Genomic DNA, 15,115 nt, shown 5'->3' with positions numbered 1-15,115 from the left:
GTGCTCATGTCTATAGTGTGTGTGTGTGTGTGTGTGTGTGTGTGTGTGTGTGTGAGAGAGAGAGAGAGAGAGAGAGAGAGAGAGAGAGAGAGAGAACTGATTCCCCTTCAAGAACTGATTCCTCCCTCTTAGCACACAGCACGATAGCCACACTCACCACAGGGATGGGAGAGCTGACCCTGAACGCATGGGCCTAGGAGTATTGGCTCTTCACCTTGGTGACAGGGTGGTTCCAGTGGTCCAGATGGACCAGCTAAGATACCACCCAGACCCAAATCATGGGCCTTGGGTTGGCCCAACCTAACTTCTGCCCCATTTATGACCTGCTCCAATGCACAAAGAAACTGGTCCTCTAGAAAAATAACTGCAGGATCTCCATGACTCGGGGACACAACAGTATATCTAGAAGGAATTTCGTTGAGGGTCCAGTGACGATGGTGGGCCAGAGGCCTTGACCATACCAATGACTCACTGTAATGAATATTTTGCAGGCATGTTCATTGAATGGGTATACTGTATGATAAATTGTAGCTTCTCATGCCATTAGAATAAGTGAAAATGGAAAAAATGAGATGGATTTGTATTTGTTTGCTTTGTGTTATTTTTAATTAATTGGGAGAGCATACTGCAGGGGTGATGAGCAAATATGGAGTGACTTGGAAGTGAATAGGAATGGGCTACAGAATAATCAAAAAAGAATTACTTTTTTAAAAAAGAGTATTTAAATTAGGCCATATCCTAATTCGCACCTTTGATTAAAAACCTTCAAAGCCTATAGAGGCCAGGCCAGCACCCTGAAAACCTGGAAATCCCTCAACATTGTCCCCAACCATGCCTGCTTAACATAACCCTAAAACCCTCAGTTCCTTGCTATTATGTCCAGGCCCACACCTCTGTAGGAAGCTTCTTCTTCTCTTATAGGCCAGGTCAGGATCCTGACCTTCAGGTAAGACTGCTCTTCACACTGCCCTTGCCTGCCCAACATAACTCTACCCCACCAGAAGCCAGTTAAACATTTGAACCTCAGAGAACCACCAGCCATATCTGAGGTCATGCATATACAGAGTCAGAACTCCATTCCAAAACTTGGGCAGCAGCCTTGTGCTGGAACAGAGGCCATCCAGGCCATTAGAAGTCCAGCACCCAACTTGGGCAGAGACCCTGTATTCAACCACAGGCCACAGAATCCAGAAGACCAAAGAGGATACATAAACTAAGGAATAAAACCCCCATCCAACAAAGACAACTTCCGAAATTGGCACCTATATCTATACTCACTAAAAACCCAGTTGCCTAAATATATGTGAAAGAACACAATCAGAAACAGTCAAGGCAATATATCTTTACAAGAACCAAGGATCCCTCTACAACAAGCCTTAAATATTCCAACAAAACGAAAGCACAAGAAAATAATCTTAAAACCAACTCTATGATGACGATAAAGGTCCTTAAAGAAGATATAAAAAACTTCTTTAAAGAAATCATGGAAAAGAAACCAAAAAAAATTGGAGGAAATCAGCAAGTCCCTTAAAGAAGACCAAGAAATCCAAGAAAAAAAAAGAACAAACAAACAAATAAACCAGTGAAGGAGACTATTTAAGTCATAAAAATGAAAATAGAAACAATAAAGAAAACATAAACTGAGGTAATTCAGGAAGCAAAATATTTGGGTAAGTAAACACGAGCTACAGATACAAGGACCACTAACAGAATTCAAAATTCATGCAAAGAAAATACAATAGGAGAAATACATTCATCAGTCAAAGAAAATGTAATATTTTTAAAAATCATGAAACAAAACTTCTAAGAAATCTGGAACACCATAAAAAACCAAACCTAAGAAAAATAGGAATAGAAGAATAATAATCCTAGTTCAAAAACACGGAAAATATAGTCAACAAAACTATAGAAGACAATCTCCTTTTTCTAAAAGACATGACTATAAAGGTACAAGGATAAGCTTACAAAACACGAAGCAGGTTGGAACAGAAGAGAATGTCCCTATCATAAAATAATTAAAACACTAAATATACAAAACAAAAAAGAATATTAAGGCCAAGTAACATACAAAGGTAAATCTATAAGATTATACGAGACTTATTAATAAAGACTCTTTAGAGTCAGAAGGGCCTGGACAGATATCTTGCAGACTCTAAAAGACCATGGATACCAGCCCAAATACTATACCTAGCAAAATTTTCAATCACTATAGATGCAGAAAACAAAATGTTTCATGACAAAGTTAAATTTAAACATCTATCCACAAATATAGCCATACAGAAGGTACTAGAAGGAAAATTCCAACCCAAGTAAACATAGGCAAAAGAAAATCTCACACCAGCAAAATATAAAGGGAAACACACACACACACAAACACACACACAGAGACACATATATACACCCCTTCGCCACCACCACCAATAGCATAAAATCAGAAATAAACAATTGATGGTTATTAACAACTCATTATAAATGGAGTCAGTTTCCCAATTTCAAAACACAACAGGCTAACAAAATGGATATAAAACCAGTATTTATCCTTCTGCAGCATACAAGAAATACACTTCAACATCAACAATAAACATTACATCAGAGTAAAGAGTTGGAAAAAGATATCACTAGCATTTTACAAGATTTTCCTTCTGAAGAAGGAAGCTGATGTAGTTATTCAAATATTTAACAAATAATTTTCAAAACCAAATTAACCAAAAGAGATGGAGAATTTTTCATACGCACCAAATGAAAAATCCATCAAGTGATATAATAGACCAATCTCCCTCACAAACATTGATGGCAGATCAAATCAAGAACACATCAATATGACAATCCACCATGATCAAGTGAGCCGCATCCTAGAGATGGAGGGGAGATTCAACAAACGAAAATCTGCCAGGGAAATAAACCATATAAACAAACTGAAAGAAAAAAAACACATTATTGTCTCATTAGATGCTGAAAAATCCTTCTACAAAATCCAACGTCACTTCATAATAAAAGTCTTGAAGAGTCATGGATACAAGGAACATAAATAGAATAAATCAATATGCAGCAAGCCAATAGCCAATACCAAGATAAACAGAGAGAAACTCAAAGAAATTCCACTAAAACCAGGAACAAGACCAGGCTGTTCACTCTCTTTATATCTATTCAATAGTATCTGAAATTCTAGCTAGCTCAATATAGCAAAGGCAGGTCAAGGAGATACAAAGCAGCATGGTATTGGCATAAGAGCAGATACACATCAATATGGCGGTTTCTCAGACAATTGGGAGTCAGTATACCTCAAGATCAAGTTATACCACTCCTGGGCATATACCCAAAAGATACTTCATCCTATCATAAGGACACTTGCTCAACTATGTTAATTGGAGCTTTATTTATAATAGCCAGTAAGTGGAAACAATGTAGATGCTCCTCAACAAATAAAATGGAGTAAAAAATATGTAACATTTACATAATGGAGTATTACTCAGCTGCTGAAAACAATGACATCATGAAATTTGAAGACAAATGGATGGAACAGGAGAAAACTTTATTCTGAGTGAGGTAATTCAGACCCAGAAAGACCAATATGGTTGGTTCCCACTTGGAAGTAGATATCAGTTGTAAACAGACTCAGAGAGACTAAGTCATAATGAAATCATAAGGGAGATGCGACAATCTCTATGGGAAGGAGAAATAAAAGAGATTTGTATGGGTTTACTGGGACAGGTGACATCGGGAACTGGAGGAATCAAGTGTGTGGGGGGAGAGTAAATTTTTGGAGAAATGGTCATTTCAGGGGTGAGGTAGAAACCTAGTGCAATAGGAACTCCATGAGATCTATGAGACTAACCCTACCAAAAACTCGTAGTAATGGGGGGACAAAGAGCATGAACTGGCCATCTTCTGTGACCAGGCAAGTCCTCGTGGAGGGATTAGAATACAAACTCAGCCAAAAAAAAAAGCCTTCTACCTACAACTGTTTTACATGCAGCACATTCTGAGACCAGAGTCTAGCAGAACCATCATCAAAGAGACCAGAGAGACTTTATTCAGCAGGGAGCAGATGCAGAGTCTCACAGTCAAATATTAGATGGAACTTGAGGAGTCCTCAGGAGGAGGTAGGGAAATGCATTTAAGAAAGCAGAGGGGTCAGGGACACCAGGAGAACACGGGCCTACAGAATTAATTGACTGTAACTCATAGAGGCATGCATCATGGAGCCCATATGGTTATAACGTAGGAGGTGCTTTGTATATATGATTTTGCTGAATAGCTTGGTGTTCTTATGGGATTCCTAACACTGGGAACTGGAATGGTCACTGACTCTTTTTTTCTGCTTATAGGAATTTTTTCCTCTTACTGGGTTGTCTTGGTCAGCTTTGATGTTATAATATGTGCCTGATCTTTGAGTTATATATTATGCTATGTCTGCTTGATGTCATGGGAAGCCAGTTCTTTATCTGGGGAAGAGGAGAGATTGGGCTAGACACTGGGGGAGAGGAGGGAGGTGAAGCTGTGACCAGGATATAATATATGAGAGAATAGTAGTAGTAGTAGTAGTAGTGTAGTAGTAGTAGTAGTAGTAGTAGTAGTAGTAGTAGTAGTAGTAGTAGTAGTAGTAGACGTAGTAGTAGTAATAAAAATAATAATAAATCAGTGTATTTCTATATTTACAGAAAAAAGGTTCAATTGTAATTGCCTGAATTACCGCTTTGATTTGTAGGCAAATTTCAGATGTCAAAGAAGGTTGATCCATTTTTTTACTCATTACAATAATATACTCATTAAAGAAGAATTAGTCTAAATTTCATTACGGGATGTGAAATAAAAGTCTGAGACTTTATGTCAGAGAGCTCCGAGTAATTTCTAAGTTTTTATAAAATATCAAAGGTATTTATAAAATACCCAACAAAATGTCTGGTTAAGTGGTAAAATAATAAAATATTAGTTCTTTTTTAAGTTTAATAAACATTTAACTGTGAATGTGTATATGCATTTAAATATATGACTATCCATTTTACTCTAAGCTATATTAGTGCAAGAAACAGTTCTCATCTTAAAGGGAATAAGAAATAGCTTATTCTGGGACAGTTTCTAGTGATCGTGGCTTGGGAAGAGTTTTAAGTTACCCCAAATTCCACGTTCCAATGGGAAATCATTTTATGAAGTTTGTATAGTTTTACAGAACAAAGAATGTTATATATTGAGGCAAGTTGGAAAGCAGAAGTTAAGGGAACGGGATGGTTGAGATGGGGGAAGGACAGAGATGAGAGAAACGAAAGAGATATCTTGAGTAAGGAGCCACTATGGCGCTAGCAAGAAACCTGGCTCTAGATAAATTTCCAGGAATCCACAAGGATGACCCCAGCTAAGACCCTAAGCAAGAGAGGAGAGAGTTCCTGAACTGACCTTTCCATGTAGTCAGATTGATGACTAGAGTAACTGTCACCATAGAACCTTCATCCAGCAACTGTTAGAAACAGATGCAGAGATCCACAGTGGAGCACTGGATTGAGCTCCTAAAGTTCAGGCAAAGCGATGGAGAAGCGCGAATATGAGTAAAGAGGACAAGACCATGCTGGGGACACCCACTAAAAACAGCTTACCTGAGCTAATATGAGCCCACCAATTCCAGCTTGACAGCAAGGGAACCAGCATAAACCTATACTAGGCCCTCTGATTATGAGTGACAGTTATATGGCTGGGGCAGACTGTGAAGCCACTGGCAGTGAGACCAGGATTTATCCCTACTACTTGTACTACATTTTGGGGACCCATTCTTATTGGAGAGATACCTTGCTCAGCCTAGATATAGAGGAGAGGGCCTGGGTCCTTCCTCAAAGCACTGTGCTAGACTTTGTTGACTCCCCATGGAAAGCCTTATCCTTTTTGAGGAGTGGATGGGGAGATGAGAAACAGGGAGGGAAGACGGAGTGGAAGGAGAGAAGGGAGTGGGAACTGGAATTGGTATGTAAAATGAGAAAAGATAGTTTAAAAAAAATAAATTTATTAATTAAAAAATACATTGATAGGCACATCAGAGAGTGGTGACAGTGACATGGTGGAGGCTTTTCTGTAAGCTTTATATGCTCTACTGATAATTACAGATTTTGGTTAGTGGAAACCAATAGGTCTTCTAAGTCAATCGATTTCAAAAGTTTTTATCTCTTGGCCATAGGATGTCATTTCTGACCCAGAAGTGGGCGAGGAATGGTTATTCCAGGGACTAAAGTGTTGGGAGCAGTGAGACCTCAGATCCTGAATTTCTTGTAAACAACTTATTTTCCCCTGTTCTGAGTGCCTACAGCTGCTCTGAGCACGAGACCTTCAGGAGTTCCTGATGGCAGAAGAGTGGTTTCTGGTGGGTTTGGCTGGGGCGTGGCTATCTCTGTATAATCTGCTCCTGTACACAATAAAAGATCATTCTCGAGGCTTTGGTATCAGTGTAAGAAGGTCTGTGTGTCAGTCTCTGAATCTGCGTCTGTATTCTCAACCTCCAGCCCCTTGCCCAAAGCTCTAGAATTGGGTTCTAGCATACAGAGCACAGACACAGGAGCGCGGTGCACAGCACTAATGTTAGCCCCAAGTGAGGCAATTAGCCTCTGGATCTACTATCAATATTTTTTAACATTTCTTCAAACTGGAAAGCTATTCATATGCATTAAAACATTAGAAGAAATAATGATCTATAAAATGGGTCTATGACATGATCAACATTGATACATAGATTTTTTCAATTAAATTATATAAATAAGAAAAATATCAATATTAATACCAATAATATTTATGAATCTATATATTTAATAAAATTATACATTGCAATTAATAATATTGCTCAATTATGATAAACATAGTAGTTTTGGTGCATGCCTCTAATCCCAGCACTCCGGATGCAGAAGATATCTGAGTTCAAGGCCAACCTGATCTACAAAGTAAATTCCAAGACAACCAGTGCTACCCAAAGAAACTCTGTCTCGAAAACAAAGTAAAAAATATATATATATAAGAAAAGTAATAAATATTGTATGTTATTTTTAACTTGAGTTCACATGTATTACATAAAGGATTCATGTTTTCAAGGTTCAAGAGTCATAAAAACATTTCTAACAGTATAGCCACAGTTCTTTTCCAATGCTGAAGTTGAACCAACCATGAGAAAAGTAGGAAAGGATACTTAAAGAAAAAAAAGCCACAAAAAAGCATGTTTGTTTTAAATTTTAAGTATGTGAAGGACAAGCAAAAATACTTCTGAACTATCAAGTATGGTGGTACACGTCGAATACTAGTCTGAGATACAAAAACAAAACATGGGAAACGAAATCTGTCTTTTAAAAATCTGCTGTTCAAAAATTCATAAGTGAGCCTAAACTGACCCTGTAACGAAGAAATATGGAGGATTGTGCCAGTTTTCAGAAGGAGCACAAAAAGACCCCAGGCATTCTTTCCTGTGAGATCACATGCAGATAATCACACAACTGCTTCCTAGAGCTTATAATTAGCTTTGAAATTCAGTGGTCATTCTTCCCTGCTTGGTATAGTGGTTGACTTGAGGTGTCTCAAAGCACAGGCTGTATTCCCAAGTAATTGGCACCCTGACTCTTCAGTCTCAGACAGTATTCAGTCTGCACTCATTTGGATACGATGTGCTCCAAGCCATCTTGTTTTAGAGCTGAGATGTCACAAGCAGATATTTTTACGTCTTAGCTGGCAACTCATGACATTGTTTGATAATTCTACTTTCTGGCCACAGGCAAGCACGGCTTCTGCCGTGAGGGAACCATACCTTAGAACAATTCCAAGCTGTACTGCTCTACATTGTTATTCTCTTCAGTATCTTCACCTCTGCCTTGAATCCCCTTTCTCCGTGGTAGAGCTGGAAAGTTTATCAAAAATTTTATCACAAATATATCCATGTGAACAAAAGAGCATAACCATTGCAGATTCAAAACATTTTTTGTTTTCTCCAGGCAATACCTGAAAATAATTCTACTTCTTGCTTCCCTGAATCTTCCCTCCGCAAATCTTCCACTACCTTCTTTCCAAACACATTGCCTCATGAGCAGGATAAATGAAAATTTATCATATCATCCATGTCTTGTCATCTGTATATTCTGAAATTATTTGACTTAATCTGAAAAGTGGGTGTTATTTAGGAACCAATAGAAATTACTTTTTTTGCACAGCTGCATCATAGTTCCAAGAAAGTCTAATTCATACATATAAGTAGTTATTAATAAGTACAACTGAAGACAATGTTTTCATTATATACTGACATACTTTATGAGAAAATATTCTTCCTATTAAGGCAGTCAGTCTTCAACTTTAAAATAAAGCATTTCTGTTATTTGAAACAATGGAAATGGAACCAGAAGTTATTTGTGTCAGTAAAACAATCCAGACACAGGCAAACAAATCACATATAATCACAGCTATATTAATGAGACATATGGTAATACCGGTATTCAGGATCAGTCTTGCATCTTTATTTAAACTTTGCTTAAAGTACACACTCATGTATTGATTCTAAATCTAGTCAACTTGATAATAAAGCTTAGCCATCACAATAATTATGTGAAATCTCAGAAGCTTAGAACAGAATGCTATTTACCAAAATCTGAGAAGAGAAGTGCCCATAGGAATGAGGCAGGAGTGAATATAGGTACTGAGTTACACACTGGAACAGGATGGTCCAGTGTGCTCTCAAACAATAGGATCACTATAGACAGAGATAGGGGCATACACAAAAGTGCTAGACCAAATGATTCTAAAGAATTTCATCATAAAGAAATAAGTGTTTGAGGAGACATATATTTAACATGATTTAATTATCATACATGTATCCATATATAAAAACAACATTAATATAATTTTATATTTTATGTTTATGTTAAAATAAACTTAATTTAAATTAAAGTAATATATTATTATAGCTATGAATATTTTATTCTTTTTAATTTCTTAATTTAAGAGATTATAGATTGTACAATACATTCTGACCAGTTTCCTTTCCCTCCACTCCCCCCAGTTCTCTTTCAATTCCCCTTATTTCCAGATCCACTTCCTCTCTACTTCCCTTCAGAAAAGAGCAGGCCTCCAAGAAGCAACAACCAAACAGACAAGAAAAGATACACAAGGCAAAATCCCTCATACACTGTGGAACAATCTTTGTACACTGTAAATATGTATTACTCTCATTGACTAATAAAAAAACTGACTGGCTTATAGATGGCAGGAGAAATTGGACAGGAGAGCCAGGTTAAGAGAATTTTATTAAGAATAAGGACAGAGTCAGAGTAGTCACCAGGAGACAGAGAGGAACAAAACATGCTAGAGGACATGGCAATATATAAAATAATAGAAATGGATTGATATAAAATTGTAAGACCTAGTTAGTAATGAGCCTGAGCTATTGGCCAAGCATTAAGTCTCTGTGTGGTTACTTAGGAGCATCCTACAGAACAGAAACTTTCATCTATACTCATATCAAGGTTGAACAAAGCAACCAGACAGGAATAAAAGAGTCAAATGATCAGACAAAAGAGTTAGAGACATTGCCACTCCGACTATTATTCCATAAAACAGCAAGCTGACAGCCATACATATGTGCAGAGGACCTGGTAGAGACCCATGTTTGCTGCTTCAGGCTCTGTGAGCCAATGTGAGCCCTGCTTAGCTGATTTGATGGACCATGTTATCTCAGAGCCCTCCCTCCCCTCTGTTTCCTACAATCTTTCTTCCTCTTCTTCTGTGGAGTTGTCTGATATCTGAAGGGAGGGACCTGATGGAGATTTTCAATTTAGAATGCTTCTCACCACAATATCTGGCTGTGGGTCTTTGTTCCTGATTGTGTCTATAACTGAAGGAAGCCTCTAAGAAGATTTGACAAGGCACCAATTAGATTTGTCTTACTGGGTCTGAGTTACCTCACTCAGGATGATTTTTTTTTCTAGTTGCTTCCATTTGCCTAAAAATTTCAAAGATGCTATTTTTGAAATCTGAGTAATATTTCATTGTGTAAATAAATCACAGTTCCTTCATTGATTTTTCTATTGAGGGGCATCTAGGTTGTTTCTATATTTTATTATGACTGAAGCCACATGAATGAACTAAATGTCATTGTGGTAGGATAGATCAAATCTTTGAAGAAGATATCAGAAGATGTAAAGAATATGAGTTGTTACGATTAACATAGTAAAAATGACCATCCTATTAAAAGCAGTCTACAGATTCAACCCAATCACCATCAAAATTCTAACACAATCATTTAAAGACATAGAAAGAATAATTCTTAACTTCATATAGGAAAACATAATGGCCAGAATAGCTCAAAACAATCCTGAATAATAAAAGAACTGCTAGAATTATCAGCTTCTCTGATTTCAAGTTGTACTACGGAGCTTAGCACTAAAACTATATGATTTGGGCATTAAAACATATGTACTGATCAATGGAATCAAACTTAAGAACCCAACATAAATTCACACACGGATGTATACCTGGTTTTTAATAAAGAAGCCAGAAATACATGCTGAAAGAAAAGATAGTATCTTCAAGAAATGGTATTGGTTTAAGTGAGTGTCCAGATCAGCATGTAGAAGAATGCACACAGATCCATATCCATCACTCTGGACAAAACTCAACTCCAAGTGGACCAAATACCTCAACATAGAACCAGACACACTGATACTGATAAAAGTGAAACACATTGGCACAGGAAACAACTTTCTCAACAGAACACTGATAGTGCAGAGACTTAGATCAACAATTAATAAATGGTACTTGATGAAACTTAAAAGCTTCTGTAAGGTAAAAGGCACTGTCAATAAGACAAACCAGCAGCCAACAAAATGGGAAAAGATTTTCCAACTCTACACCCAATGGAGGGCAATATTAAAAATATATAGAGAACCTAAGTAACTAGACATCAACAAACCAAATATTCTGATTTAAAAGTGAAGTAGAGATTTAACGAGAGGATTTTTAATAGAAGAATCTCAAGTAGCTGAAAAACACCTAAATGTTGAACATCCTTAGCAATCAGGAGAATGCAAACAAAACTACTTTGAAATTTCATTTTACTCCTGTGAGAGTAGTTAAGATCAATAATAACACAAGTGACAGCTTTTATTGGTGAAGATGTGGAGCAAAGGAAATGCTTCTACTTTATGATGAGAGTACAAGCTTGTACAGCCACTATGAAAATCAATATAGTGATTCCTCAGATAACTGGGACTCATTCTACCTCAAGACCCAATTTTTTTTTAATTTCTAAAACAATCCTATTTTAAATCAACGTATCCCAACTTTATATTTATTTTCATTTTTATTAAAAATATTGAATTCTCTTGTTGGAAATTATATAGAGCATTTCCAAGATGCCTAGATTTAGCTATTTATATTTACAGCCAAATTATAGTTGCAAGTATTTGTAAGTCATTGGTTCCGTCCCTTTTATTTCTAACTACATAACTCTTAATTTAATTGAAATTTGTGAATAGGTAGTAAATAGATGATAGATGAAACTATTTTTAAGATTAAGAGACTGTATCTACTTTAATTCTCTCACATATAATAATCAACATTTTTATTAGATTTTATGTAAATAAAATAAAAGCAGTAGAAACAAGGCTTTAATTCTTTGGCATGTAGAAATTTTATTTGAGTGGAAACTAACTTTTATTTTTAATTGGAATATGATCTGTAAATTCCAATATTTTAATTTACTTTTAATGTGAAAGGTGAATAAATAGAACAATAACTGCCACAGGTTATGCTATGTTAATAGATGATTTTGTCATAGAAAGAGAAGGGGGTCAAAAGATAATCCATTCAAATGTCAGATGTGCTAGAACTTCTGTGAGGAAAAGGACAAGTGATATTTCTGTTTGACATTATATTAGGTAGAAATGAATTCTGGTAAGGAAATTGTAATAATTTTGCATTGGATACCGATTTTATCTCTTCACATAATCTTTTAAGTTATTTATTTTTGCTACATGATAACCAGATAAATTTTAGCTAAATGTTTATTACTTAAGACTTATACATCTGTAGGCTAAGGAGATGATAAGTGTGAAGGATTCTCTTATCTGCCGGGAAAGAACTGATGAATGAAAAGATAAGGTATATACAGTTGGAACAAGGTGGTTTTGTAGGGAAGAGTAATGTGATTGGAGTTTATATTTCAGTTTATTTATTAATTCAGTGAATCTATAACAGTGTAGCAAAGGATAATAATGCCACTGTACTAATTGCAACACTTTAGGGATACTACAGTTCTAATGCAATAATTTAAGAGGATGTGTACAAATTTCTCATGCAAGTTGCCTGCTTGGTGGACTGACCAGTCTCACTACAATGCTTGTGAAAGTAAGATAGTAGGCAGGTGTCTTTTCAAGTGATGTATCTTGACAGAGGGTTCAACTCTTCCTTCATGTCTATAGTAGCTATGCCAGGTATGGCAATATTCTGAGAATAGTAGATTATGCATGAACTAGTAGTTCCCTAACCTCAGGAAAAACTTGTTTAGAGAGGTAGTTAAGAACAAGATAGGAAGGTGATAGCAATGATTAAGTTATATTTTGGTCTTTACTTTCTTAGTGCACTTCCAGGGTCAGGTAAGAAACTGTTTCTGATGTTTGACTTTTAATTCTGTGGTAATTTCTAATCACATGTACAAACCAGTGTATAATTTAAGGTTGAGACAGAAAATGATCACTTCATTTTGTCTGATATGTAATTATCTTTGACATACTTTTGTATTAATTAGTGGACAATTTTAAAATTAATGGATCGAAAAAATATTTTAAGTATTCCTTTATGATTATTGGAATGCCAGTATCCAAAAGAACTCTTAAACAATTGGACCCATTAAACTGCAGTATTAGATGCACTATTTTTTTCAGAGAAAAATTAATCTTCAAATAGTATTTTGTGGTACTGTGCATTAAAAAAACAAGCAAAAATAGTAATTGTTCAATGGTTTTCTAGGACATCAGAAGCTCTAAGCATCACAGGTCTTTCTGAAAAGAAAAAAATTGACATACATTTTGAAGGTTACCTTCTAGTATATGTATTATTAGATCTTAATTTTCAGCGATATGCACATTAAAGTTTGCAGAAATCAAAGCAATTTTGTTGTAAAAATTCGTAAGAAATGCACCTTGTTGTCAGAAGCTGTTCATTCATTCCCAGCTTCTCAGACCTGAAATAATCACACAGAAACTTTTTTATTTGTAATATTGTTGTGCCAATAGGTAAATCATGAGACTCTTAATTAGGTTAATCAGGTTCAGGCCCACATTGAACGCCAATCTGTAGTTGAAGGCTGTTCATGTGTTCGCAGCTGCTCAGACCTGAAATAATCAAACAGAAACTTTATTATTTGTAATACTATTTAGTCAATAGCTTAAGCGTATTTCTAGCTAGCTCTTATACCCCAAACTAATCCATCTCTATTAATCAGTACATCATCAAGAGGTGGTGGCCTGGGGATAAAGTTTTGGTGGGCTCTGGTGGAGGTGTCTGTTTCCTGCAGGGGCTACATGACTTCTCATTGACTCCTCCTTTCTCCCAGCATTTAGTTTAGTTTTCCCACCTGGATCTACTCTGCCCTATCACAGGCCAAAGATGCTTCTTTATTCATTAACCAATACAAGAAACATATATACAGAAGGACTTCCCACATCAACACCTTATTTTCATCACATTCAAAAATGTTTTTATTTTTAGCTTATTAATAATAATATAGTGGATTTTACAGCTAGTTTTGACTGATTGCTATTGTGTTAGTCAGGATAACTATTGCTGTGCTGAAACACCATGGCCAAAACAACTTGGGGAGAAAAGGGTTTATATGGTTTACTCTTTGACACAATAGTTTATTATCAAAGGAAGTCAGGACAGGGACTAAAGCATGGCAGGAACCTGTAGGCAGAAGCTAATGTAGAGGCCATGGAGGCGTGTTGCCTAATAGCTTGTTCCACATTGGTGTGCTAGGTCTTCTTTCTTATACAAGCTTGAGCCACATGCCCTGGGATGGCCACACCCACAATGAACTGAGGCATCCCATATCAATCTCTAATTAAGAAATGTTGTACTTTCTTGCCCTCGGTCCAATCTAATAGAGGCATTTTTCTCAATCAAGATTGTCTCCTACCCAAGGAGTCTAGTTTGTGTTAAGTTGAAATAAATGAGCTCATGCAGTTATATACTATTCCTGTAACGTCCTCAATTTAACACATTAATATTTATTAAAATTATGAGAAAGAAATATACATAAACCTGCCATCTACCTTCTTGGAGTTCTGTCAGTTTCAACTATGATCTCATACACACATTTTGCTAGCTTAAATCCTGTCTTTTTTCCAATACAGATTTCTTCCTTGTCACCATGTTTGTATCATTCATTTCTTTCCATTTGTGTCTTATAAATATCAGAATATTTTAATGCATGCTGTGACGAGAAAGATATTCAAAATATGAAATTCAGAACACTATACATGTTGTACTGTCGCATGCTGTAGTTTCCACATGGGATGATTGGTGTTTGAGTTCACTGAATCACTCAGAACTCAAGTGAGACAGAAGCAACACTGGTGATTTAATTTTGATTATTAAGTAATTTGATTTCTCCATTTGGGGGGGATGAATTCACAGTATGGAGAATCCCACATAGGTGTTTCAGAGATTTTGTCAGAAATTAGCAAATCACTCCCACTGTGTTTGAGCAACATATCCTTACTCTCATTGATTGGGATGTTAGAAGAGCTCAGGTGCTGGGGGAATGAGACATTTGATGAACGTAACTGTCTTCATCACCTCCATGCTTCCCTTTATTATGCCAGCAACTGAATTTCTGTGTTGGAAGAGGAGAAGAATATTCTGGAAATTAATTTCTTTTTTGCTGCATCTCCGCTTACATGTTCACAAATTGTATGCCCCTTGATTCTCTACTAGGTTATTGAAATACTCTCCCGGTAATTACATATAGATGTAAAAATTTCATATTGCCTGTTGTAAAACTTTACTATTCTTATTGAACATCTCCTAGCCCTCTTAAATATGGAGGGAATAAAAACCTCAAATCATACATTAATATAAATGTTTAAAATGTGACCTTATTCTGAAG

Source organism: Microtus ochrogaster, chromosome 1, assembly GCF_000317375.1.
Source record: "Microtus ochrogaster isolate Prairie Vole_2 chromosome 1, MicOch1.0, whole genome shotgun sequence".
Classification (NCBI taxonomy): Eukaryota; Metazoa; Chordata; class Mammalia; order Rodentia; family Cricetidae; genus Microtus; species Microtus ochrogaster.
This window is presented reverse-complemented; position numbering follows the sequence as displayed.